Consider the following 23,633-nt stretch of genomic DNA (forward strand, 5'->3'; position numbering starts at 1 on the left):
GAATGCCCTTTTCTCGCGCACAGTTGTTTTGAACTTTGTTATGTCTTCCGTTTCCGAAGCAGCTTCAAGATAGCACGGTAGAAGATTTCTCATCGGTCTGCCAAACAGCAGTTCATACGATGATCTTCCTGTAGTTAAGTGTTTGGTGGTTTTTTTAGTATGACATCAGGAAAGTGTCGAGCTCTACTTTCCAATCTATGTTCTCAAGCTGACTAGTGTGAACATGCTTTTTCAATGTTCTCATGAACCGCTCAGCTTCGCCATTAGCTTGAGGCCACAAAGGTGTGATCCGATGATGCCGAATTCCTAATTCTTTTGCGAATGCAGCAAACTCTTTGCCTTGGAATGGTGGTCCTTTGTCACTTTTTACCTGTGCAGGGATTCCAAACGGGCAAAACACTTGTCGTAGGGAGGGAAGCACATTGTTTGCACTTGTGGAGTGTATGACTTGTACCTTTGGGTATCGTGAGAAGTCATCTAACACCACCATAGCGTACTTTCCGTCTGGGAAGGGACCACAAAAGTCGACTGATACTTCTTCCCAGGGACCACTGGGTAGTTCCGTCATGGCAAGTGGTTCTTGCTTTGCTTGGGGAACACCTGCTTGACATGGTAGGCAGCTTTTAATCAAAGTGTGCACGAGCTTATCCATGCCTGGGAACCACACTTTTTCTCTTAACACTTGTTTTGTTTTCACAATCCCTTGATGGCCCTTGTGGGCAAGCAGCACTGCTTGTTTTTGCAGAGTAGCGGGAAGAACTAGGCGTGTTCGTCGAAGGACGATGCCCTCGGGCGTTGTTGTTAGTTCTGTTTTTATAGATGCAAATGGCTTCAGTTCATCTGAGACCCAGCTGGTGAGTATGGGGTGCTGGATAGCACTGATAAGTGACTGTAGCTGCTGGTCTGCTTTCGTTGCATCAGCGACTTCTTGAACCGAGAAGGCCTTTGGGATGTTGTGGCGCTGGATAAAGTTTACATACTCATTAGGTACTTTGTTGATGCGGGCACACATTCTCGTTTCAGGAACTGGATGTCTGGAAGGGTAATCGGAAGGGTTACTACTTCCTGCAGTGTGTTGTACAACAAACTTGTACTGTTGAATGCGTAGAGCAAGGCGCTCAATGCGGGCAGATGGTGATGATCTTGGGTTTCCCTGTATGCTCACTAAAGGCTTGTGATCAGTCAGCAAAAGGAAGTTGACTCCACAAAGGTAAAGACGGAAGTGCTCCATGGCCCATACAGCTGCGAGCATCTCACGTTCAATTTGGGAGTAGCGACTTTCAACTGGTGTAAGCGCTCTACTTGCATAAGCTATCACTGCAATGTCTTCACTGTCACGCTGTGTAAGGATCGCACCCAGTCCATGTGGACTTGCATCTACCACCAATTCTGTCGGTTTGGAAGGGTCAAAGTAAGCAAGGGTGGAGGCTTCGGACATGGCTTGCTTTAGGCTCTCAAGAACATTTTGTTGTCGTTCTGTCCACTCCCAGACAACATCCTTCAGTGTCAGTTCACGTAAAGGCTGTGTGAGGTCAGCAAGATTTCTCAGAAATCTGCCTGAATAGTTGACCATTCCTAGCAGGCTCTTCACTTCTTGTGGTGATTCCGGTGTTTTAATCTGTAGGAAGGCTGCTATCTTCTTAGGATCAGGACGAACGCCATCAGCTGAAAAATTAAGTTCAAAGAAGTTCAGTTCACGTTGATGAAAGTGACACTTCTTTTCATTCAGTGTCAATCCAGCTTCTTGGAGTCGCTGCAGAATGGCTTCCAAGGACAAGTCGTGCTCCTGTTTTGTTTGCCCAAAAACAAGAATAACATCACTAACATTCAGGACATTGGGGATGCCGTTGAGCACTTGGCGTATGGTGCTCTGAAAGATTTCTGCTGCGCTGCTGATGCCGAAGTTCAGTCGTTTGTAGCGAAACAACCCAACATGTTTTGAGAACGTGGTGAGTTGCCTTGAGGAAGGGTCAAGTTCCAACTGATGATATCCATTCCTTAAGTTAAGATTGGAGAACATTGTTGCTCCATTTAAGGCAACAATGATGTCATCCACTGTTGGGCACAAATGTCGCTTACGTTGAATGGCAGTGTTCACAACACGCATGTCAATGCAGATTCGAATTTCATCAGGCTGATGCGGTTTAGGCACAATAACCACAGGGGACACCCGCGGTGTAGGTCCTATGGCTGGCTCAATGATGTCTTTTGACAGGAGGCGTTCAAGTTCTTTCTCTGTGGCGTCACGTAAGGCAAACGGAATACGCCTGTGCGGTTGTGCAACAGGTGGGACAGTGTCGTCCACAAAAAGATGAATGTGGTGGTTTTTGAGTTTTCCAACTCAAATAAACAACTTGGGGAATGCTTCCACGATTGACTTGTCACCCTGATGCTCATTAACTTGGTATGTGATCTAGACAAGCCCCAGGTTGGATGCTGCTGTGAAGCTTAAGAGTGGTGCGCGGTTTCCTCGAATGACAAAGATGTCTTCTTCAATGCAGTTATCTTTGTATCTCATTGTGACAGAGACTTTGCCTAGAAGTTTGAGCGGAGATGTTGCTTTGTATGGGAACACTCTGACGGATGTTTCCTGAAGTTTCACATTTAGCCGATAGCTCTCAAAGTCATTTTCGCCAACAATTGACACTGTTGCACCTGTGTCGATTATGAAAGTGACCGGCACATTGTTGACAGTGACAATAACTTTTGGAGATGGGCCTGTCTGAGGTGAGGTCATGGCAACGAAAACATACTCGTCACTGCTTGAACTGGTGTCACGGGTAGCAGCACATTCTTTTGTGCTAGAACTCTTCTTACTGCAGACTGTCTGATTCCTGTTTGGACCATTGTCACAGTCCACTGCTTGTACCATTTGTCTCGTTGAACGACAGAATCGTGCAAAGTGACCAACCTTGTTACATGCCTTGCATGTCTTGCCCCATGCAGCAGAACTTGATGTCCACCTTGGTGAGGCCACTTGCCACCGCAGTTGCGACAATCTGCTGATGAGACACGAGGTCGTTGCGGTGCATAGGTTTGTCGTGGCATCTGTCGGCTGTTTCTTTGGTGTTGGCCATGGTGCTGTCCTTCCTTGTGCACTGCGAGCACCGCCGCATTGCTATCGACGTTCTTTTCAATTTCGGATACATCCCGTTCGACATCCTCGAGCATTCTTCCTTGTTTAAGTAAGTCTGGTAAAGTGAGGGAATGAAGCATTGCGTATTTGCGAAGGCGAGACGACGTTGTGGCGAGGATTATTTGGTTCTGGACTTCAGCGTCGACGTTCTCGAAGTTACAGTGGCGAGAGAGCTGCCGGAGGCGCGCGTAGAAGGTGTCCACTGGCTCACCAACGTTTTGCTGGGCTTGGCAAAATTTGTAGATTGCAAATGTCGAGTTCACTTGCGGGGCGTTGTATGCACTCAGTTTCGCTCGTGCGGCATCGTATTATGGCGTCGATGGGCTCTGCGTGGTCTGGGTCGTGCTTGTAGCTGTTGTAGCTTGTGTAGGGCAGTCGGTGAGGGAGCAAAATATGTCGTAGACTTCCTCGCCGACGTAGTGCAGGAGGAGCGCTTTCTTGCGCGCATCTGTCGTGATATCACACGCTAAAAGAAAGTTCTCGAACCTTTCTATCCACTTGATTCATTCGTTACCAGTATTGTTGGCGTCTGTGGCACGAAGGTCGAAACTTGGGAAGGGAGGGAGCGCGTATGCCATGGCTGCGATTGCCGCTTGCCGCTGAGGGATGATACGACGGAATGACTTGGTTTGGCACTCACAGGGGACCAAATAACACTTCTGACACCATTTTAGTGTTCGCGTAGACCGGGATGCGGTCTGATTAATTTAGATTGGAGTGACACGGTGATATGCACTCATTGCTCAAGCTCCCATGCTTTATTCCAGGTTGCCAACCGAGTACTCACATTTAGCTAAATGCTGTTAATAGACATTACAATTGCCCCTCCTCTTCAATGTGGCGTGCAAGATGGCACCAGCAGCAGTGGAACAGTTGAAGAGGCGAAGAAAGGTTCCCTTTATAATAGACTGTATGTAAATAAAACTTACTGAACACAACCGATTCGGCTTCCGCTTTTGCCAATACAATTGTCAGCAAAGCAGTAGGTCGATACTGATAAATAGTGCATAGAAATTCTTGAAAGCCCTGTCAGCTTTCTTGCTGTTAGCAGACTGTGTTGGTGAGGTGGTTTAGGCAGGGAATGTCAACCTATGAGGGATGGTAATGGCCATCGCCTCACATTCACCATATTAAATATATGTGCAGCATTAATCGGTTCTCTAGACCGAGTGCACTAATGTCACAGCAGGCCAGCACTTAGTCACACGATAAATTTTCAAACCTCGCATGCTTTCTTTGGAGCTCTAAGAAAATTAATGAAACGTGAAACTAAAATTGGCATGTTGCAGTTTTCAATGCAACCATCACACTGCAGTTGCCCATTATTGAAACAAATTTTATTGTACCAAATGTATACAGAATGAATTTGTGGAATATCCAAAGTACATTTTGCTTATTTTAGTCAAGCAGCTGGCAGAATAAAACTACTAAGTTCCAAAGCAGAAAGGTAACACTTCTTTTGAAGTACACGAATGGCGGAAAAGTTTTGCTAACACACAACCAGTGCATAACTTGTCACCGATTAAACAAGAAGGGAACTGCTACACACCATTTCTTGGTTCATTGACCATTTATTTTCTTTCTTTTGTGGCTGATGTTTAAAAATCCTTGCTATAGGGAGTGCAGCGACATCAAAAATCAACGCACGACAGATATGGGTGCTGTGGTGTAAAGTAATGAAGATATAATTATTTTGCATGCACATTATTTAGTCTGAAATTGAGGGATACAATGTATACCAGCACAAACGTTACTCTTCAATCCGAATAAAAAATATGGAACTCGTGGGATACAAGAGGGTTACGGATGAATTTTAGGGACCTGGGATTCTATAATGTGCAGCTATACCTAAGTACACAAGCATTTTTGCATTCTGCCTCTACCTAGGTGCAGCTTTGTGACCTGGAATGGAAACCCACAGCCGTCAAGCTACTGCAGTGGCGACATTACAGTAAATGGTAATAGCCAGAAATTAAAACATTAGTAATATGGCCATGCAACTTGCACATAAGATAGGTCACCTGAAGCTTCTATTTCCGATTTTTCTGGTGCATAAAAGGACAAAAATTTTGAAAAGTGATAGTGTACGATTTTTATATAATAACAATTATGCATATCTAGTTTTTTTAAACCATGCTGATATTTCATAAAAAGATTTGAGCACCGAGAGCCCGGCGTTTTTGCAAGAGAGTTTCTAGGTGAGGTGGACACACTTTGCCACTAATAATACAAGGTTCAGAAAATTAATTTTTATAAATTCGGCGACTTCTTTATTAGTACCTTGGGGGCAGCTGCCTGAGTGGCATATCTGGAGGTAGTTTCATTTGAATGCACACCCTATTTTTTCTAAATCTCGAAGCTTGCACTTATTTTGAAATATTCGTTATCACGCTCAATTGAGTGCTATTAAAACTTGGTGCATCCTGCTCCACATCAGGCGGCAGTGCCCCGTCGAGAAGTCAGGGACAAAGCTTGAATGATAACCTGACACTGCACACTGATGCACATGCTTGCCAGACAAAGTGTGTCGTATCGGTAGCTGCAATGACTGGCCAAAAAGTTGTTTCAGACTTTCTCGTGCCTGTTGTCAAGGGGCGTGTTTCCATCAGATAAGATAGCGGGGGCTTTTTTTTCTGCGCTCCCAGGACACTCGGTTCCAATATTGCCTCGATTTGCCATTGAAATTCAAGGATGAATATCTTGAACTAGGTGCAACTTTCAAGATTTGAAAGAAATGAGGGTGCATTAAAATGTGACTGCCTCCAAATTTGTGGAGTTCCAAAATAGAGGAATTCCTCTGCAAGAATGCCACATTCGCCACGCTCAATACTTTAAAACAAGAAAATCTGTATGGTAAAAAAAGACACCCTGAATGTATTCAGTGTGCATTGGAGCATTTCATGCAACCAATATTCAAGCACCTTCTGTCTACAAAGAATTCATAAAGCAAATTTATGCACTCAGACTGGAATCAGTTGCGAACACTGGAAATGCCTCTATGCAAGAAGGACCTGTTGAGACAGTTGCAGCAATCTGAAAAGGGGGAAATGCTTGCATAAATGCAGAGCTAGCACTTTCGTGCTACTAGCAGATGAACCCACACAATTTGACGGATAATTTTACAGGCAAAGAGTGAGGATACAGAAAGTTTCACTGCGACCCACACTGTTCACATTCCAGGCATTGTCTTGCTGCTCTCTGCATAGGGCCTATGAATGAAAACCAGCTTCAACATCGCACAGTAAGCTACCAGTTGCTATGTGTAGGAAGACTTACAATTCTTCAAATGCAATTATGACCTGGATATTCGAGAGCTTTTATAATAATGTACTTGTAGTGAACCCAAACTTGAACATCAACTCTGAAGCTGTAATGCCATTATTAACTTAACGATACACTACACATTTTTTAACACAGTAAAGAAACATTCCTAATCTACAATGGCACCATGGAAATGAGAGATATATAATGTTGTACTGCATGCAGCAAAGATAGCACAATCTCACACAAAAGATTGATCTCTCCCGCAGCCTTTGAGACCCCCTTTATAATGTCTAGCTTATGATGCCGTGACGTGGTACGAAACCATGATGATGTAACTTATGATCGTGAGTTACTCTTGAATGAAAGCTTGTGCACGCATGCATATCCCTGCATTGTAACTCTGGAGTGCATTTACAATAAGCACACTGTGAAAAGAAGAAATATAAACGCAGCAGTAAGAACCATGCAGCGCAGTGCTATTTGCACCTTCTCGGCTATTGTCGGTTTAAGTCACCTTCGCCGCTGCGCAGTTGTGTTATGCGGCGAAGCATATTTAGCAACATGCAGTGAAGCATATCTGAAGTTAAAGGGGACTCTGTCACGAGGCCCCTGCTTGTGCTTATGGTTAACCGACACTATCAGCTTAAGTACCCTCACCGTGATCTCTTAATGCATTTGGACAACACCAATGGGCATGTGAAAACCACTGTGTCTGTTGCTAATCTCGCTAAGAGCCTAACCTGTTTCCAAACTACAAATTTCACCAAGTGGCAAACTTGGCAATGCTTTTGGAACCTCATTCTAAAGTACTTTAGTACCATCAGGATGGTTCAAACTGAAACTGGATTAAAAACCTGGGATGAGATCGCGCAAGCTTCTAGCTTTCTGAATGTTCGCTTCATCTCCTACATCACTGAGTAGGCAGTGTTCAATTGGCGCTCCCGCTTCAACAAGCATACGACCGCTGACAACAGCACGGCGAAGGCGAATAATGAGAGTGCAAGCAAACATTCAGAAAGCAAGATGCTTGTTTGATCTCGCCCTTGAATTTAGAGAAACCAAGCATAACTTCAACACCAAGGAACCCAGGTATGCGTTCAACAAGAAAAGCTTCTGAAGAGGCCACATCCACATCAGCACTGCGGAAAGACTGTGATGAGTTTATCAACCAGCAGGAATTTTCACTCGTGGCAGAAATTTTCACTGTCACAATCGCAGGCTCAAAGATATTTGCATGATGGCATTTTGGGCCAAAAAGAAGATCAGTTTGAGTGATGGCGTAAGCATGGTGCCCACTATTGACTCGGCTTGCGAAGAGCGACCTGCTGGTGCCGGACACTCTAAGCAGCTCTTTTCGGTGTCTGAATCGATGGTGACAAGCAGTAGGTGTCGCTGCTCTTCGAACATGTCGAGCTCTTGTCCTCGCTTCATGAAGCATTAACTACAGTTATGACTTTGATAAACAACAGTGTTGTATTAGAGAATTTTGTTAACCACGAAGCATAATATTACTGTACATTATTTGCTATGCAGTAAACTATTTTGCACCTCTGGTTGGGGAAAAATGCATTTTTGCAATACCAATAGTCTTCATATTCGAAAAATATTCGCTTCGCACTTACGTTTCATTATTCGAATTAGCTTTGAAATTGAAAAATTGATATTTCCACGCCCATAGTTTTTACTAAAACTTCAAATACCTGGAGCATAAGTTATTTGAGGACATAACTTCAGGAATAGCAACAATATGCCACCAGAGTCAACACAGTTCAAATTTTTTTACATTCTTTTACAATTGTTTCCTAATGTACATTCAATAAAACCATCGTAAGCCTCAATAATTGACTAAACTAAGCTTTGATAACAGCTGCATGTTTGGATCGAACGGTGCATGTTCCGGCCACTCTAGGGTAGCAGTGTAAGAGAAAAAATATCCGTTGCTTAAGAATGCCACTTGGTCACCTTGTGCGCAGAAAGCCCAGCTGGGCTTTGCCATCTGAAGCTGCTGCACAATGGCTATCACTGACTTTTTGGTGTTCTCGATGGCATCCACTTGCTTGAGAAGCTCGACCTCAATGACGTCTGACCACTGGCAGTACTTATTTCTCTTTATCACAGATGAAAATTTCCTATGAGCTCTTATGTCGTCCAAAACGCAGACTTTTGCCACATTCAAGAAAGTGGCACTCTCCAGTGTGGTCAGCATGTCGCATGCACTTTCATCTCTAGTGTCAGAGTGGAGTTACTATCCCAGATTAATTTGCTTCAGAGATGACAGAAAGATTGGTGAAGAAGTTATGTGCCCAGACAAATAGAATGATAATATTTATGTTAATTGCAATTCAAAGCCATCTATTTGAGGACCTTGCATCACCAGAGATATCCTAATGGCTTCCTTTTCTATCCTCTCATAATATTGATGGTAACACCCCATTAAATGGTGCCTAAGATGGTTTTTGTCAACCCTGAGGAACTCTCTCAAAGAAAACTTGTAGACAGTCTTGATAAGTGTTGTCAGATTACCTTTTAATGTGTTCTTTATCATGACTGTGGTGATTGTAATTTCAATTCATGTGCAGCACTCACACAGTGTGTACTCTCTGCAGACATCTGTAACTAGTGGCGGTCCACCAGCATACTTGAAGGGAGAAAAAAGTACATAGCCACACCAACGACATCCCAAAATGGGTGGCTGCTGTCGCTATTTCGAGTGCAAATATTCGTCCCAGGGGCACAGAGAAGTCTTTATGGCAACCACATAATCCAGGCAGCTTAGCGCTGGGCAACTGCAATATGTATGAAGCAACGCACTGCATTCAAAGTCATGCACTGTCACACGCGTCTGGGGAAATCGGTGCTTGTATACACAGGGGCTGCACCATTTCAAACCACAGTTACACTGGAACTCTGTCCACTCTTGTAGGGTACATTTTCTGTGTAGTCACTGCCACTGCAGGAATAATTTTCTTCCAGCTGCACAAACAGAAAATTGCAACACTGTGCTCTGCAGTGCTTGGTGCACAGGCAGAACAGCCATGAGCCTACGCCCCTCCACAATTCGGAAATCCGCCAATACGCAGACGGCTTACAGTGGCATCCCTACAGGCAGCACACACCCCCTATACGCCGCTACTTAAATTGCAACACACTGAGGGTCCCCATGCCTTTATGAAAATGCTCAAATATACTACAGGACAGGACTTTTAGGGAATAAAAGGTTCTTTCACAGTCTTCACATTTACGCTACGACAAAGGCAATTACAACTGCACAGGTAGAAATTGCTGTGGAAAATTAAAGAAAATTAAATTATGGGGTTTTACGTGCCAAAACCACTTTCTGATTATGAGGCCCGCCGTAGCGGAGGACTCCGGAAATTTTAACCACCTGGGGTCCTTTAACGTGCACCTAAATCTAAGTACACGGGTGTTTTCGCATTTCGGGAAAATTAAATTTTTTACATTTCCATGTACCATATTTTCCATACAGTACTATAGCCTGCAGGATCTAATTTGGGCTTAAAAAGCGCCTCTCACCAAGCACCTTGGCAAATTTTAGTTATTTGTACATTGGAAATTGTAAGACGCCGTCAAGGGAGCATTTTCTCAAACAAATATTCATAATTAGTTCATTATTAAAAGAAATAGAAGAAATTGAAATGTTGCGTTTTCACGCTGCCAGGAGGTGAGCGCTAAAAGCAACGGCACTCAACCCCTTTGCCTTCAAGTGATCTTCCTTCATTTTCCTCCATACTGGAGCCAAGGCTTCACGTCACACTCGCCTGACGAGCCCTTTCTTATCTTTCCTTTTCCCCTTCTCTTCCTTTTTTGCTGTGGGGCACACATCCAGGGATAGCATTTAACATTGGTTAGCTCACGAAAGTCACGTGCCATGGTTGGTGATGTTGCAGGCAGCACGTTTTACATAGAGACATTTGTGCATGTAACCTTGACTCTGGCTGAAGCAGGCCTTCGTTGAGACCATGGTGGCTTTTGTTAAAAATTTGAGCTGTTTTCCCGCTGTGCATCATTTTGATTATTTCGAGACAGGATTGTTAGTTTGTGATCTATGCACTACACTTCTCGGTTTGCAACTTCCAATCTTGGTGAGACGCCTTTTAATATAACAAGGTGCGACAAAACTTCCTGAAGGCATTTGCCTCCTATGTTCAAGGGAAGCAGCCCACATCCGCATACCTTATTCACAGATGTCAATTCTTGTTTTTTGTTGCTGCTCCGTATTAAAGATGGGAACCCAGGACTGTGGAAGTAGCGTGGTCCTGGTGGTCTGGAGCTTACCACTGGCTGTCGGATCAAACCGCTGGCACAAATTGTTACAAACTGTGCACCCAGGTGCTCAGGATCGTGCCGATGACTGCATTTTGCAGCGGCTCATGAGTCCTGAGGGTGCCAGGCAGGATATACGGCAACAACGTAACGAGTAACAATGAACGTTTACCTTACAGGTCAACTCTGCAAGTTTCCCGATGGAGAGCGACAGACATTCTAGTTGGCTCAAAAACTGAAGGCTGAGGTCCATTGGCGAGGACTTCCTTTATAGTGTTTGGAATACCCGCGCTCAAAAGAAGGAGAGAAAAAACGCTCTCCACGCTGGCTGCCGCCGCTCGATACATGGAAGTGTTCAACGAATTTTCTAACCCCCACTGGCTCAGCAGAAGGAAAGGCACTGACGTGCACACAACACACGCACACGCACACGCACGCACACACACACACACGCACACACACACACACACACACACACACACACACACACACACACACACACACACACACACACACACACACACACACACACACTGCTGGCATCTTCCCTGCCGAGGAGGAAGAGAAAGAGCGAATGCAAACACGAAGCTTAACCGTCCCACTTGCTGAAGGGAGACAGCACTGTGGAGACTACACAGTCATCAGGGTGTTGCGCAAGCCGTGGGTAATAAGGCGAAAATGCCTGTAAAAATGGTAAGGTCTTTTTGCTATTGTTGCCTCCTAGGCGTTTTCCAACGGTTGCGGGTGGCTCGGCGTATTTAAAACGTCCAGCCTTTCGCTGTTTCTTTGGCGGCGCGACACGTTGGCCACACAGGCCAGTTATAACATCAGTTAGACTAGTTCTTGGGCACGCTCAAGGACACTGAGCTTGAACGACGTTGTGAACGCTCTGTGTTTTCAGTGCTATTAGAACTGTACTTGCATTTTGTGTGTATACGAAGTCAATTAGAAATTTCTTGTGCATTTTGCAGCATGGCCTTAGATATCCAAGCACTGAAACGCAGCCACATGATCAGAGTGAGCAGCATTCACTTGCATATCATGAGTTGGTAGAATAAGTTGAAAATATTGTGCTGCGACTATCATTACTGCGTCATGAAGCAACCAGAAATGACAGTGCCATGCTTCACAATGCGACTTTCATTTCTCTCCTGGTGCGCTTGTGCTTCCCTGGTCCCCTTTCCACTGTGTGGGGCTCCCAGAAAAGCTTTTCTCAGGACAGGGGACCATACTCTGTGCTCAACCAGGTGGCAGCCATCACCACAACATTGCCCCACTCAGTCTCACCTTGTCATCTCTCATCCTGTCCAGTGACGTCCTTCACGTTTCAAGGATGAAGGTTTAGCACTGTGCTTCCGATGACTCTCTTTAGAGCTCTGGGACAATGCTTCCGCTACCGGCGGTAATGCTACAGAACAGCAATTCCACTGACCCCGAGCAGGTACGCTGTGTTTAAAGAGACAAAGATAAAACCTTGCGCAGGCTTTCCGACGTACGTACACATCTTTTTCTACGCCTCTTTCTAAGCAACAATAATTTCACTGGTGAACAGAAAGGCAGCCTTTCTTTCTTTTTTTCATTATCTTTTTTCAGTTTTACAGGGCCATAAAGAAAAATAAAAAGAACAGGAAAGATTGGAAAGATTGCGAACCAGCCCTGCAATTTTCCTAAATTATTGGAAACGAATATGTGCGAGCAGAGGATGCCAAGGTGAGCAAATGAAATGAACAGCCAGGTGCAACAAGTGACATCATTCAGGAGGTGCTGGTGGTTTGGCGGGCCCATAAAATGCCTTAATAATGTGATTTATTTGAGCGTGAACATGGTGAGCAGGCTGCTTCTGGCTTGCAGTGGTGTCAAGACTGCTGCATGTCTGGAGGTTAAAATGTTCATCATTCTATCATACATGAAAGTATTCTGACTATTTAGTGGAAGCATGGGAAAGCCACTCAAACCTACATTAGCAAAATGTGTGGTACTGATTACAGCGAACACACTCTCTCCATGTTCATGCAACCGAATATAAACATACTGAAACCTGAAGTGCACCTGGCGAGTGTAGCGTTGTGTTGCTTGCCAACAGCCTATAGGACAGGAAAGGCAAATCCCTGTGCACGCATAGTGAAAAGAGCGCTACGAAGACGCGGACTCAAAGAACAACATGTACGACGGACAAGGCGCTACTTCTAACTAAAAGTTTTTTTGAAGAAACAGGACTTTAAATAGATGCAACCAAGAATGGCCCATTGTGACATCACGACCTCCTTATCTCATTAGAAAAACTATCTCTTTTTCGGTAAGCGTCACTGAAGGGCAACTAATGCACGTGCCCTCGGCCTTTGAAATGTAAAAAGCTTCTAATATCTCCCGTTCTAGTCTATCTCTAGACCGTGCCAGAAACCTGGTGTCGCGAAGATACGGACGGCAATTGTGACGTTTACAGTGTTTTGCCAGATGGCCCCCCGCATTGTTATTTACGGCCCGATTGTGCTGACGCGCCTTTTCATTAAAACACCGTCCGGTTTGACCGATATAAACCTCTTGGCAACTTAGGGGTATCTTATATACGACATTACTTTTGCAAGCAGGGTACTACTGCGCTGCATGTTTCTTAGAGCATGGTTCAGGTTTTGCTTTTGTCATCATAGGGCATATCTTGGCCAGCTTACATGGTGCACTGAAGAGAAGATTGATACTGGGCCTTTGTGCCACCTTCTTGAAGTTGTGGGACACCCTGTGTCAATAAGGAATCACATGTAATCTCTTCCTGTCAAATGGCTTTTTTGTGTTAGTGCCCTCTCTTGCCTGCTTGATCTTTTGAAGAAGCTTATCACAAACGCTAGAGATTAAGAGTGAAGGGAAACCCGCTAGGCGTAACCTTGAAACTTGGTTATTGAAACTGATTTCTATTTTGTGGTTGCAAGATTTGTTTAGCGCTTCTTTTAGACAAGTCATTGCAACGCCTCGTTTTACTAGCTTGTAGTGCGCAGTGTCGTATGAAATCAGCTGCTTGTTCAACCTCGGCTGGTATTCGAAACAGACATGCGTGTACATCAGAGTGAGATTGAGATCCAGAAAGCGAATGCTGTTATCACAAGGCCTTTCGCACGTGAAGTTTAGAGTCTCCGATGTATTTCTAAATGTTTTAATTATCGATTCTACAGTATCATCTAGCCTAGACCCTGAAACGTCGTTAACAACCACCAGGTAGTCATCGACGTACCTCATTATAGAAGGAGGACATGACTGATTCAGAATGCTGTTTACACACTTCTCAAAGGCGCTGAGAAAGATGTCTGAAAGAATGGGAGCGAGCGACGATCCAATGCAAATGCCCTTGCGTTGTACATAGTGTTGGTTTTTGAAACTAACGACAGTGGAATGAAGATAAAAGCTTAAGAGTTCTAAAAACTGGCCACTATTGACTCCGGTTGCACAACTGAACCTAACTTCGCCAAAGTCTTCGATCTTTTTCCTAATGGCACTGAGCACTCCGTCATGAGGAATCGCATAATACAGGTCTGCCGCCATAAAGTCAGCACGACTTCTCTAGAGCTCCGCACAAGGCAAGGGTCATCTAGGGGTAACTGGCATAAATGGCGCTTCAGGCAGTGCCCTACTTGCATCTGCCATGTCTTCTTCTCAGAGACAATAGCCCTAAAGGGGCAATCAGGTTTGTGGGTCTTGCCGGAGAAAAATACTTCCAAGACGCCTACCTCAGCCCTGTTCGTCGCCTTTCGAAGAGCATCCGGGTTGAAGCTTTCAAGAAGCTTGATCGCTTTGGCTTTTTGCTTTTTGTGGTTGAAATCCACGGCCTTAAAATTCTTCTCAATCGCGCTGATGGCCCTCTCTCCATAGGCGTCCTTGGAAAGGATGACGAAGCCATCCTCCTTGTCCGCCTGTACCGCGACGGGGTCATTTTGCCGTAGGAAGCCCGTTAACTTCTTTAAGGGTGGGTTAGGGGTGGATTTCAAACGCACGGTCCGAAGAAGGGTATCCACCGCGTCACTGGTAGCACGATCCCGCTCTGCCTCGCCAGCGCAGTTTCCTATTCGCCGGGCCGTAGCGAGCAGCTGGTGCTCCTTGGACGGCGGCTCGAAGCTGTATTTCGTTCCTTCTTCTTCTGGGAGAACAACATCACCGAGTAGTGTCACTTTAGTTGGATGAATGTTTCGCCGACTTCGCTTTGTTTTTGTAGATGTTTTAATGAAAGGGCGCGTGAGCACAATTGGGCCGTAAATAACAATGCGGGGGGCCATCTGGCAGAACACTGTAAACGTCACAATTGCCGTCCGTATCTTCGCGACACCAGGTTTCTGGCACGGTCTAGAGATAGACTAGAACGGGAGATATTAGAAGCTTTTTTTACATTGCAAAGGCCGAGGGCACGTGCATTAGTTGCCCTTCAGTGACGCTTACCGAAAAAGAGATAGCTTTTCTAATGAGATAGGGAGGTCGTGATGTCATGATGAGCCATTCTTGGTTGCATCTATTTAAAGTCCTGTTTCTTCAAAAAACATTTAATTGGAAGTAGCGCCTTGTCCGTCGTACATGTTGTTCTTTTAGTCCGCGTCTTCGTAGCGCTCTTTTCATTAAGTATGCAAAACCAACTCGCCCACATCAAGCTTCTGCTGCATGCATAGTGAATTTGTCACTGCTGTAGAGGCTTATTTCGGCAAACTGGCATAACAGATGTATTGCAAGTGCAATATGTGACTGTAAAGTACATGCCGCGTCTTTGTCACCATAGCTTGAGCTTGGTGATAATCAAGCGGTTTGATGTTAGTTCATTATTCAACAGAGTTCAACAGAGCCAGTGATGGTGGGACAGTTCTTTGAAACTGCACAGCATACCCGTCTTCCTCTAGAATGTAAAAAATGGCTTTGATCCACGAGCCAGATCTTTCTGACTGGGCAACATTCATGCAGCAGCTTTGTCAGTTTTTTGGTGTTCCCACTACGTGTGCTGAGGTAGCGAGAAAAGTCCGGAGAGAGTATACAATTCGAGAATCATGTACCTCTTACATTTTAAATGCCCTTGCACTGTGCTAATGCATGAACACCACCACATGTCTCAAAATGATCAATTGCAATATATTAAAGGCACAAACACTGTTACCATTTACGTCCTTGGTACGCAGAACCCCAGCACATCTACCACTTCTAAGGAACCGTTTTATTCTTGCCGAGCTAGAGCTATGGCGAGGAAGAAGCGACACACACTATGTACGGATGAGGAAGAGGAAGGAAAGTCACATACTGCGCTCACTATATCGCTAACGTGGTAGTTTCCTAAAGGAAGCGGTCACACCACTGCGTATAAAGTGTATGCACAGGGATTCTCGTATGTCTTCCCTGTCCAATGGACTGGTGGCAAGCACCACAGCGCCGCACTGGTCAGGCGCATTCCAATTAAGTTTTTAAGAATGGAGAGGCCGATTCAACACAAAGCAACGACCTGACACCCTTGCCAAGAAACCTGTTGAACTGGCATTATGTTTCAGATGTTTGCGGCCACACATAGGTAAACCAATGGGCAAGGTTCTGACTGGTGTTGTAGAATTCGCGGGGTGCTTTTTTGTTGCGACGATAGATCGGATTCTTTTACAAGTACTGCTCCAGGAGGGCACATGTAACCGGCAAACAGAGGCCTCAGGAGAGCATTAGATTATAATCAAGAAGGTGGCGCAGGATCTCCAGGGTACCCAAGGGGCAGCGGGAGAATCAAAACTGGAAGCAGGGCAGTCCGTAGGTTATGTTTCCCGAACCCACGGACCACCGTGCCTCCAGCTTTGTCCGCGAAAGTGGACAGCTGATCTTAAAATGCGTCACAAAATTCGTAAAGTACGGCTTACACACAGCCTACAGACATCATAGATATACTACTAGCACGCGCAGGCCTCGGCGAGCCCCAACCCATGGACCTGTCCGGGTTCTAGCTCTGGTATCCGAGTTACCGATTTGGTGTCCTGGAGTCGCCGCCAATAATATGGAATAGTGACACGTTGTTACTAGTAAAAACACGATTTAAGCCCCTAACGCTACGTTCAGCACTGCCGCGCCCAACGACTTCTACAACGCCTGTGAGAACTTCGCCAATCAATGTTTGTTCTTGGCAATACTTAGAATTTGTGAATTTTGTGTACCGTTCATGCTTAACTTTGTAGTGCACTGTGGCTTAGTGAAGCACTACGCTTGCGTGTAGCGTACGTACACATCTTACCTTATAGACGGTGAACAGGGCCTTGTAGAAATATCTGCTGAAGAAGAAAAGACTACACCTTCACATGTGTTAAAACACATGCCAAACCTGAAAAAATAGACGTACAATGAACCTCCACACCTTAAAATAGCAAAAGAATCACTTAAAAGGCGATAACTATTGAGAACTTTGCAAGCGCCACGGCAAGCGCAAATCCGCCATTGCTGCAGATATTGATGTTGATCAGGCTGTCCCTTTGCGATCGAGTCGGCAAGCGCGTGGACGCGCAATTGGCGCAATGTAGCCAAAGTAATAAATACAGAAAACTGTGCGTCACCTCCAAATAGACACACGCAAAAGAAAAATCGTCGGGATTCTCGAACGACTTTTCTAACCCCTTGACCTAAAATACCTGCAGTGCATTGCTTTCATAACGCGCAAAAAACAATTCTGCGCTTAAGCTTACCGACAGAAACACGCGGCGTAAATTCGTAGAACAGCACCAGTTCAGCCCCCCCACCCCCACCCCAAAAGATATATAAAAGACTACTCAATAATAACAGCATATAATTAAAATGTGAGCGTCGGCGCAATCAATGGAGAATTTGATTGTATTTGTTATAGAAAATCAAAGCGTGCGTCTAATTGTCGTACAAAAATCCCTCACGTGACCTGATCCTAGGTGCCTAGGGAAAGAATCATTTAGGAACTTTTGAGAGAGCGCGATGGTGGCGCCAATTGACGCCGTGGCGGGTTCGTTCTTGGCGTGATCGCTAATTCTGTGCTCTTTGGCTCGTGCCCAGCGGTGACCGCACGTTCTTCAACGTTGCTTGCGTTGTTTGTCGACGCCGTGGCCTGTTCGCTCTCGGCGTGATCGTTCTCCCATGGACAAATTCAACCACACTTTTTCAACGTAGCTTGTGTGATTGTGCTTTCGTTGCTTCTGTGTTGGTTGTAGGTTCTGTGTTACTTGATGGAAATCCGCGAGTAGTAGTGGCGGTGCGGCAGTGCGATTTGGCCTCCGTTAGATCTCGCAGTACAGAATCTGCGTTGTGTGACCCGTACTTCCTTGAGAACTCGGCAGTGGTGACAATTGAACTGTCGAAGTGTCACCAAACTGCAATGTGGCGTCTCCGTACCCGCCTTTCTTTAACGGATGTCGAGGGATGTGCTGCTCACTGGAAGTCACTTAAATGTGTCTGCGTCGACTACCCACTGTTCAACACTCATGAAATCCGTGCTGTGCGGTCTGTATTACTGGAGGATCCAGCGGTACAGACGCTCTAAATATCCAAGTGGTGTCGGCGTCTCGGCAACGGCCAGTTCGCGGACCGGAGCTCTGCAGCGGCGCCTTCGTGTCCGCAATATTCGCTAGCGCCTACTAATGCTTGACAGACGGCGATGACGGAGGTGCTGCGATGTGCTGTTGACCATAACACGTAAGTGATGTAATTCATATCCCGACACGTCGCGGCAATTTGTGCGTCAGTAGCTCTTATTTGCCTGGTGAGAGGAAGCTATAGCCTCTTTCTATTGAAGAGGGCCCGGAGTGTGATATACAACTCTGCCGTTATTTATTCGACTAATAGGAATAGCTTCCTTGGGGGGTGGGGTAAAAGGCAACTGTTCTCGAGTTACAGTAGGGGTGCCACAATAAGCACGGCTTAATGTGTTCTCGTTCACGACTTAAAAGAAAAAAAAGAAACTGTTTCCTTGGAACGGCTTCAGAACGCCATATGAACTCTCCAGTTCTGCACATGGACAAAACATTTTTTTATTATTTCCAAGTGCGTCCGCACTATAATCAATGCTAGCATGATAATGTAGATGTAAATAATGTGCAGAAAAAGCCGAACGTGAATAAGGCAGGAACAACTCCAGTGCATAGCAATAATATTTTCTGATTGCATGTGCTTGCAATGTTTACAGCTAAAGGGCTTTTATCATACTCGCAGCTGTCTTGTGCCTGTTTCTGCAGCAATCACCTATGAAGCCTTGTATGTCGAGGCTCTTTGTATACAAAAAAATTTGACAAGAATGTTGCAGGACGTTATAAGGGTCTATATACTATTGTTCTCACAGAATCTTTAGAATATGTGTCCCTCAATAGGTTCACAAAGTTCCTTGGCAACTATTATATCGTTGCGGCGTGTTGCTTTAGTCAACAGAAATCAACTTGGTTGGCACCATTGCACACATGGGGTACCTTCTTGAACAACTTCTGGGTAAAGTATGCATTGCAGGTATATTGATAGATATTTCAAATTTGTTTCATTTAGGAGCTTCTTACTACATCCTGTTCACTGTAGGGAATAATAAGTTTGTTTCTATTGCTGAGCCAGCTGTATCTACTGCCAACATGGAGTGAGTCAGCAAGGTATTTAGAAATTTTCACGTCTTCCCTGTCAATCTTTACATGTGTTGGGCGCAATGCGCAGTCTTGTTTAAAACAGCATGCTAAGATGCAGTTTTGATATAAGACAGCCATTTAAAACTGATTGTAGGAATTCGGGAATTTTAACAAGAAAACACTGCCCGCTGACTGTCAAAACCAGTATTCAGTAACACCACCACCCTATTTCGTAGATGTAAAGAAGTGCTGAGGTGCCACTGAGCCGTACAGTAGTACAGCTGAAATGGCTTTTATACCATAGCTTACAAAGCTTATCAGACTCCACATCTAGTGTAAACGTTTAGTGCGCTCTTAATCAGTGTTTGTATTGAGCAGAGTTTTGTTAACCCCTGTGTTGGTACATACAAAAAAACAATGGTTGACAAGCGTGCTTCTTTTTTATTACTTGCGTGACTGAACATGGGCCTGTTAACTCTTTACTATTAACACAATTAAGCAAAATTTCAGCTTGTGCTAGAGTTGAGTTGCAAGAATAGCTGAAATTACATGCGGACTACATTCATGTGAAAAGACTTCCGATATCATTCTAAAAAGATAAAAGAAATGCGAGCAGAACACTACCTCACACTGGAGGTTGAACAATGTCTGATGATGACCAATGCTAGCAGCAAGAATAGCTGTAGACTAGATCGGGCTGTAAACTTGGCCAAATGCCGATGAACATGCAGTCCAGAGGCCAAAGGCTTCCTCGGTGAGCCCGGGCATCACTGGTTTTCACTCATTGCAGTCAAGCCTGCTTATGGAATGCACATTTCACAGGCCAGAGACTGCCTTTTTTTCTTTCCTTTTTCGGCCACGTGTCGCAAAAACATGACAGACAGCAAACCTCCTTGCAAGTAAACATGCTTTCTGTGTTGCCCAATATATAGGATCACAGCAACACGTCAACGCACAGCTGCTGCTGTCTCATCCACTATAGTTACAACAGGGATCCATCACGCTTTTCCAATAGCTCAAGGGTGCATACAGATAGTGTGCATGGCACAGTGAACAAAGCGCACACAAAGGCCCGTTAGCAAAGTAACTCAACTGTACCAGCAGAATCTGCACACAAATTATTCTGCCTCCTAAAATCTATATTCTTTGGGAAGCTACGCACTACTGTGCATCTGTTTGCCTCTAGTCATGGCAGCTGTATATTAAATGGTACCATGTGCTTGCTCAAGTTGTATGTCATGGCTCGTTGTTTGCTATGTATATTATTTATGACTTTTTGTCTTCAGTTTCAGAAAAGTGAGGTGAACTAATGTATGACAAGCAGAGCATTGTACAAAGACAGGAATGTCCTTTTTCTATCAAAAACAGAAAATTGTGACAATGTGCATTGTCACGCTGCAGTGGACAGGCAGGTTGAACCATATTGCAGAGTGCCCTGCAGATCACCACAAAAACACTGGGAAGATTCCGTTTCTGTAAAAAAGAAAGAACGTATACCAATATCAGGCTGCATAGCTTGTCTAACACACTCTGTATACTTGTACTTTGACCTCTTTGTGTTAAGCTGATATTACAGAATTTTAATGGAATAAGGCCATTCCAATGAAGTGCGCTTCGTTGTTGGTTTTCTGGCATTGCCACACAGACTATGCACAGACTTCTGTTCTTAGAGTTAAAAAATTTGTTTCAACCATGAAACGCCGTGCAGCACACCCTGTGCACTGCATTCAGGAAAAATTGCTTTTTTCCCGCGGGCTTCACGGCAACGTGCGTGTACTGCGGTAAAGCGCGACTAGGTTGTAGTGGCGTCGCACAGTGTGTCTCAATTTCGCGCATTCAGACGCGTGCTTTTGTGCAAAGCAGCAGCGCATACTTTCACTCACGTTAAGTCTTAAGAGCGCTGTCTGCGCACTCGTGCAATGTCTTGAAACCGTAATGGCTTCTCCAGTGGACTTCACGGAAACGCTTGTGTACTGCTGTAAAACGCGGCTAAGTTGTAGTGGGGTCCCAATTTCGCGCATTCAGGCGCGTGCTTTTCTGCGAAGCAGCAGCGCATGCTTTCACTCTAGTTAAGTCTGAAATGCGTCGTCTGCACACTCGTGCAGTGTCTTGAAACTGTGTTGGCTTCTCCAGCGGGCTTCACGGCAACGCTCGTGTACTGCTGTGAAACTCGACTAAGGTCGAATGGCGTCGCACGGCTGCCCTAATTTCGCGCATTCAGACGAGTGCTTTTGTGCGAAGAACAGCGCATGCTTTCACTCACGTTAAGTCATAAGAGCGCCGTCTGCGCACTAGCGCAATGTCTTGAATTCGTATTGGCTTCTTCAGCGGGCTTCACAGGAACCCTTGTGTGCTGGTGTAAAACGCGACTACGTTGTAGTCGCGTCGCACAGCGTGTCCCAATTTCGCGCATTCAGGCGCGTGCTTTTGTGCGAAGCAGCAGCGCATGCTTTCACTCACGTTAAGTCAAGAGCGCCGTCTGCGCACTCGTGCAATGCCTTGAAACCGTATTGGCTTCTCCAGCGGGCTTCACGGAAACACTCATGTACTGCTCTAAAGCGTGAGTAAGGTGTAGTAGCATCGCACAGCGTGTCCAAATTTCGCGCCTTCAAACGCGTGCTTTTGTGGGAAGCAGCAACACATACTTTCACTCCCGTTAAATCTTAAGAGCGCCGTCAGCGGACTCGTGCAATGTCTTGAAACCGTATTGGCTGCTATAGCGGACTTCACGGCAACGCTTGTGTACTGCAGTAAAACACGACTAAGTTGCAGTGGCGTCGCACAGCGTGTCCCAATTTCGCGCATTCAGGCGCGTTCTTTTCTGCGAAGCAGCAGCGAATGCTTTCACTCACGTTAAGTCTTAAGAGCCCTGTCTGCGGACTCGTGCAATGTCTTGAAACCGTATTGGCTGCTATAGCGGACTTCACGGCAACGCTGGTGTACTGCAGTAAAACACGACTAAGTTGCAGTGGCGTCGCACAGCGTGTCCCAATTTCGCGCATTCAGGCGCGTTCTTTTCTGCGAAGCAGCAGCGAATGCTTTCACTCACGTTAAGTCTTAAGAGCCCTGTCTGCGCACTCGCGCAATGTCTTAAAACCGTATTGGCTTCTCCAGCGGGCTTCACGGCAACGCTTGTGTACTGCTGTAAAACCCAACTAAGTTGTAGTGGCGTCGCACTGTGTGTCTCAATTTCGCGCATTCAGGCGTGTGCTTCTGTGCGAATACGCAGCGCATGCTTTCACTCGCGTTAAGTCTTAAGAGCGCTGTCTGCGAACTCGTGCAATGTCTTGAAACCGTATTGGCTTCTCCAGCGGGCTTCACGGAGACGCTTGTGCACTGCTGTGAAACTCGACTAAGGTCGAATGGCGTCGCACAGTGTGTCTCACTTTCGCGCATTTAGGCGCGTGCTTTTGTACTAAGCAGCAACGCATGCTTTCACTCACGTTAAATCTTAAGCGCGCCGTCTGTGAACTCGTGCGATGTCTTGAAACTGTGTTGGCTTCTCCAGCGGGCTTCACAGCAACACTCGTGTACTGCTGTAAAGCGTGAATAAGGCGTAGTGGCGAAGCACAGCGTGTCCCAATTTCGTGCATTCAGGCGCGTGCTTTTGTACGAAGCAGCAACGCATGCTTTCACTCACGTCAAGTCTTAAGAGAGCCGTCTGCGAACTCGTGCAATGTCTTGAAACCGTATTGGCTTCTCCAGTGGGCTTCACGGCAACGCTTGTGCACAGCTGTAAAACGCGACTAAGTTGTAATGGCGTCGCACTGTGTGTCTGAATTTCGCTGCATTTAGGCGCGTACTTTTGTGCGAAGGAGCAGCGCATGCTTTCACTCACGTTAAGTCTTAAGAGTGCCGTGTGCGTACTCGCGCAGTGTCTTGAAACCGTATTGGCTTCTCCAGCGGGCTTCACGGCAACGCTCGTGTACTGCTGTGAAACTCGACTAAGGTCGAATGGCGTCGCACGGCTTGCCCTAATTTCGCGCATTCAGACGCGTGCTTTTCTGCGAATAAGCAGCGCATGTTTTCACTCACGTTATGTCTTAAGAGCGCCGTCTGCGAACTCGTGCAATGTCTTGAAACCGTATTGGCTTCTCCAGCGGACTTCACGGCAACGCTTGTGTACTGCTGTAAAACGCGACTAAGTTGTAGTGGCGTCGCACAGCCTGTCCCAATTTCGCGCATTCAGGCGCGTGCTTTTGTGCGAAGCAGCAGCGCATGCTTTCACTCACGTTAAGTCAGAATTGCGTCGTCTGCGCACTCGCGCAATGTTTTGAAACCGTATTGGCTTCTCCAGCGGGCTTCACGGCAACGCTTGTGCACTGCTGGGAAACTCGACTAAGGTCGAACGGCGTCGCACATTGCTTTTGAATTTCGCGCATTTAGGCGCGTGCTTT

At 45.7% G+C, this 23,633-nt stretch overlaps 1 pseudogene; it reads right to left on the bottom strand.

Moving 5' to 3' along the window:
• Nucleotides 1–2,413: 2,413 nt before the first annotated feature.
• LOC142588566 (uncharacterized) lies at nucleotides 2,414–3,714 on the bottom strand (annotated as a pseudogene).
• Between the last annotated feature and the right edge of the window lie 19,919 nt (nucleotides 3,715–23,633).

Source organism: Dermacentor variabilis, chromosome 7 (assembly GCF_050947875.1).
Source record: "Dermacentor variabilis isolate Ectoservices chromosome 7, ASM5094787v1, whole genome shotgun sequence".
NCBI classification, from domain to species: domain Eukaryota; kingdom Metazoa; phylum Arthropoda; class Arachnida; order Ixodida; family Ixodidae; genus Dermacentor; species Dermacentor variabilis.